A 6,023-nucleotide genomic window follows, 5' to 3' on the forward strand; every position below is an offset into this window, starting at 1 on the left:
TCAAACCTTGACAAACTCCATTGTTAGTTCACCATCAAAGCTTTGAAAGTTCGTACAATATGCAATTCATGAAGTCTATTGAAAATATGTCCACAACCTCATGGTTACCATATAAGAGAGTTGTATTTGTGGTTTTCTACCGTTGAATCCAACCCCCATGGTTATCTTGTAGCTTACCAATTCTTTGTGACAAATGATCCTTTATTTGTTAGGGAACTAATTTCCATTTTAAACCTTGGAAGTGTTGGCATTATTCAAAACTAAACTCACCCTATGGCTATGGCACTTACTTCGTTGAAATTCATACTATAAAACAACTCTTTTGATGAACAAGAACTATGGTGGCACTCTTATGCTTGAAAACAAACTTGAATGACATTCTTATGTGCTTTTCCGCTTGAAAAATAGACTCACTTTACCACTTTCTTATGGTTTTGAATTTGTGAGTTAGAAGAAACTCTCTCTTCCTTCCTTGCATTCTATCTTTGCAAAAGAAGTGAAGTTACCCTGTCATTTTTGCAATGTGTTTCTCTTCTTGGAAGTTACCCTTTCATTTGTGAAATGTGTTTCTCTTCTTGGAAGTTACCCTTTCATTTGTGAAATGTGTTTCTCTTCTTGGAAATTTGAGCTTCTTGTTATTGCACTATATTGTGAGCTTTGAGCACATGTTCTCATTTCTGCTATGTTTCATCACCTTGGGAATTTTGAGGTGATATGGAGCGATAGACACTTGTGTAGAGATGGAAGGGATTTTGAAATCAAAATTTGGAGAAGCCTTGTCATACGATAATTACACTCATTTGTGTCAGTGTTCTTACACTTTTGCATCTATAGATTCATCTCATGTTACGAAATTATACTCCCCCGAACTTTAAGTTTAAATGACATTGTTGAAATCAATTGTTTCAAATGGTTAAAGTAATATTGGAAAATACATTGTTCCAAGGGGGTAACTCAATTGGTGATCAAAGTAATGTGAAATTTGTGAAAACTGAGAGATACAAGGTTCAAATCCTCCCTGTTGTGACTTGGTTTACGGAGAGGAGGACAAGACATAGACCCCTAGAGGATTACTAGTAGTTACGTGTCATGAGGGCTGCTGGGTTCCTCTGGGATACAAAAAGATATATTGGTGAATAGATTGTGAGTAATCAAGGAATTGGCCACTAGGTAAATTAACATGCATTTAAACAAATATAAATGAGTGGACTTAAATAAAAAAAAATTCCATGATACTCGATAGCATTTATATTTAAGATGATGTGTTGAAATCCTGAAACAATTTGATGGTTTTGCTTGATATTTGACATGTTTGATGAGCACATCCATTATCTCTTAATTCTTAGACAAAGCTTGCATAGGATGTTCAATTCCATGCTAGCTGAATTTGTAGTGAACCCTCCATTTGTAGGGTACCTTTGATAGTTGGAATTGAATAAATCTTGTAGTTGGTTGTAGGTTGAGAAGTTTGTAGTAAACTATATATTATGACCATAGGTGTAGAAGTTTATCTGTGTATATAGCACATGATTGTTGTAGATGTAGAAGTTTGTAGCCATTTTATCAATGAATTTTAGAGCGTTGTAGGATGTGAATTATGTAAGAAAATTGAACATATTGTAATGACCATTAGATCAAGAAGTCTAGCATTTTTGCATTAAATTTTCATGCATGGGGGATACCGAATATTCATCATTTGAGGGTTTTGAATAAATGTCACCAACATTGTATGAACTTTGGGCGTTTGAATGATATTCTTTATTGTCATAATGTGGTGTGGCTAGTATCCATGCACTTTTTTCCATGTGAAACCTTAAATACTGCCTCATTTGAGTTGCTTGTTATATCCCTCTTAATGACTAGTGTATATAGCTAGATACTTGATCTTTTGGGTGTGGAGAGGCATATTTGATGCTATTTTTATGATTGGTAACCTTGTTGATCATCATGGAATATTATTCATTACCTAAAATCTTATACTAAAAATCTTGTAGCTTTATAACTTCAACTTGTAGGCATTGAAACTAGGCTTGTAGTATTGTTGGAATTGTGATCTTACCTTTTTCAATTTGAATCTTTCATATATATCCAATATATGCAATTGATACTTCTATAATAAAACTTTCAACCAATATAATGATATAAATGTTGCACTTGTGGTCTTGTAATCTTCCTATAATATTTAAGATGAACCCTTACACATGTAGCCAATCCAACCTTTGATGGTTATACCATGAACTCGACTTTTCAAACTATGATTAAATCTTGTAGTGATATTGTAGTCTTTGTATTTTTTTATATGTTCAAAATGCTTGTAGTGATTAGTGTTAATGTATGTTGGTAGTGCATAATGACATTTGTACTGTAAAGTTTTCTTGGAGATGATAACCCTATATTTTATGACCTTCAATTGATTATAACATGCATATTGGTATTGCGTAATGCAGTTCCCAAGAGCACTTTGAGAAGAGGACTAATTTTAGATTGAGTTGTGGGAGAGCTTATCTTTCTACTAATACATTGCTATTAAGCTTCCTAGTAAAGAGGACATGCCAATGCCAATGTAGTGTTACATGTATGAATTAATCAAGCTTATGAGTATATGCCTTGCAGTTATATGAGGTTGATATCCTTTCTTCATGCTTGAGATCTGTTACCACACAATCTAACAGGGGTCCTAGCAGGGGTTCCAAAGGGGCTACTACTAGACAAGTGACAACAACAGGACAAGGACCCATTTTCACCTCAGTCAATGCCTCCTTCGCTTTATGGAAATTTGTTGATGGAAGGAGTACCGATATTAAGGAAATCATTGGAAATATAGGGGTCATAATGTATAATGTGATTTCCAAAGTCGATTTAAAGGAGAGGCTCAAATAATAGGCTAGCTTGCTTCAAGAGCAAGATAAGGGCTCTCCAAGAAAGGCTCAAAGGGAGACTTATGCTTAGGGAATGAGGATATTACCTTGTGAAGGATATCTTAGAATTAAGAATCTGTAAGGAGACAAGGTTCCTTAAGTGGCCTTGCAAGATAAAGAACAATGAAGACATGGGACCACAAAGGAGCCTTGGGAAGATCCAAGCTTGACCTAGGGTTTGAATGATCCTTAAGAGAGTGTCTAGGTTAAGCGAGGATAGGGGAAGGTCATAAGAACAATTAACTTTTGTTGAGTTTTTGAGTAGGTACAACTTCAAAATGCCATTAACGAAAGAAGACCTAAACAAAACCAATTTTGGAGCTAGGGCTAGGCGTTTCTCACAAACTATGTGATAGGCCTCAAATTGGGAGGGCTAGTAGAGGACAACCCAACACAATTTCTCACCAACTTGATCCTCAAGAGGATGGATCTAATGCAATCCGCTTGATGCCATAACTAGATTGTCTAGGGTTAGCGCTGAAATTTTTGGGAAAGGAGGTGAAAAGATGAAGGTTTAGGTGATCACCAAGGACAAGGATCAATGCCTAGCCAATTGGGATTAATGGAGTCAAGATGAATTTGATTTAGAGATTTTCTCTCTACCAAGGAGTCCTTGCAACTTCGCTAGCCTAGAGAGGCACTAGTTAGGTCACAAAAGGAATTTACACTTCATTCTACAAATTTTGATGGAGTTTCAAGGTAAAGGTGCATAAACCAACCCCTAGGAACATTCGTTCTTCTTGTCAAAATGAATAACATATGCAATGAATCAAGATTCCAAGTGTTTCATGAATTCACATTAATTTTTAGGGCACAAGTAAATCATGACATAACATTCCATACATTAGACATGTATCAATAAGAAAATTCACATGAAAGAGAACTTACATGATAAAAGAGTATATCGATCCATCACATTTGCAAAAATGAAGCTCCAAGAAGGTAAGAATAACCCAAACATCAAAATGCATCAAGAAAACTCCAATTCATCCATCAATTGTAGGTCTGAATTCTTTTTAAGAGAAGAAATTTAATCCAAGTGATGATGATTGATACAATGAGGTTCTCATGTATTTATATGAGCCTTTAAGATATTTGAATGGCCTAAATTAGCCTAATGATTCCCCTAGAATAAAATAACGCTACTTTGGCGACAAGCCCACCAAATAGCTCCAAAAGATGAGTAATAAGCCTCTTAAGAGGGCCAAAATAATAGAACAATAGCTAATAGGGCTGTTGGAAGGCCAAATCAAGTCCTTCATGTTCCCTAATGAATAGGAGGGCTCCAATAACAATGATAAAGGGGTAGACCTTTAATCTCCAAACAAATAACTTATGGTGCTCCTAAGCGGCTGTGGGGGCACAAAGAATGGCCACATAGGTCTCCAACTGGATCAAGCAACTCTGTGCTCCATCAATAAGAGTCATAATGATGATGCAAGCCCTCCCTTGTCTCCCTAGTGTTGGAAATAATACTGAGAGGGGGGGGTGAATCAGTATTATCTAGCAATTTACCAAATCTTCCTTATTTGATCTTTTGAATTATTCTTGCATATCAGTACCATAAAACAATGAGCATGAATAAAGAAAATAGACAGTCACACCAAAGAACACAAGATGTAAGGTGGAAACCCAATGCGGGAGAAAACCACCTGCTGCAATATGTCTCTATCTTCTTTCAAGAAATTCTTTTTACAATGATTTTGTACTGGTGCAGTCCTTTACCAGCACGCAGGCTGCAACCTGCAGAGAGCTACAACTCTCTCTCGTTTTCCAGTCTCTCCTGGAAGGGAGCTACAACCCCCTACTTCTTTTCATGAAGAATCAAATGATCAACAAGTATACAACAGATACAGTCCACTACAGATATCAGATCAGTAATTACAGAAATAACCCAGAACACCTTACGAATAGAAATATACAGTCAACAGATCATCTCAAGACAGGGACGCATATTTTCTTTCTGTGACCTGCGACTGGACGCAGTCTACCTTCCACAGTTCTGCGTGCCGACGCACTGTTCCTCTATGCTTTGCTGCGACCGGCGCACCCAGAAATACTATCGCGCCGCGTCTTTTGCTTCAGAGACGCACCCAATAACACAGTCGCGCCGCGTCCTTTGCCTCAGAGACGCACCTGAGCCTTTACTGTACTGCGTCCCGGCGCACTTTCCCTTCACTGAACCTGCGTCCCTTCAGATATAAAAGATATGAGGACTTCAGAACCAACCCAAACACTCAGATCCACAGATCTGATCATGCGCCATAGAGATCACAGTCCATTAGAAGATTCGCCTTCATAGATCTGGACTAGATCTCACCAAAAGATATTCAACCAAGATGATACATAATCCAAATGAACTCCTTTGCTTTATATAGGCAAGCTTCTCCCCAAAACATGGAACAAAACCACGAGCCGACACCATAGAAACACAAAACCGTCGGCTAGATACCACACAAGAAACCCCCACGTGCTTTTCTCTGCCTTGAAATGTGTGCACTGGGCGGACGCACCTCCTGAACGGCTGGCCTGCGTCCCTGGACGCGGGTTCTGTATGGTATACCTGCGGGGACGCACTTGCTGAACATATTTCCTGCGTCCTTCTTGATTTATCACCTGAATGGGTTTGCCATCAAGGACAACACCTGAATCATAATGCCAACAATCTCCCCCTTTGGACTTGATGGCAACCACATTGATGGCAACCACATAATCTTCAGCTTCATTCTCCCCCTTTGACATCAAGGGCAAAGGGTATGCTCCCCCTATGCTCATGCATCTCCAGATCTGTAACCAGAAATCCATCATGAAGGAGATAGAGACATATTGCAGCTATTTCCAAGATCTCCTTCTCCATAATGCCAACAATGCATTATGTGCTCCCCCTGAGCCTATACCACCAATAGGAAGATGATCAACAGTAAGATGATGCATCAACAACCCCCAGCTTTTGCCTGAGGTATTCAAAAGTGTCCCTGGGCAACGGTTTGGTGAAAATATCAGCAACTTGTTCCTTAGAAGGAACATACTCCAACTTGACCTTCTGTTCAAGTACTTGTTCCCGGAGAAAATGGTACTTGATTGGTATGTGCTTGGTTTTTGAAT

The sequence above is a fragment of the Pinus tabuliformis genome, chromosome J (genome assembly GCF_031772625.1).
Source record: "Pinus tabuliformis cultivar Carrire ecotype Pingquan chromosome J, CPIR1, whole genome shotgun sequence".
In the NCBI taxonomy this organism is placed as follows: domain Eukaryota; kingdom Viridiplantae; phylum Streptophyta; class Pinopsida; order Pinales; family Pinaceae; genus Pinus; species Pinus tabuliformis.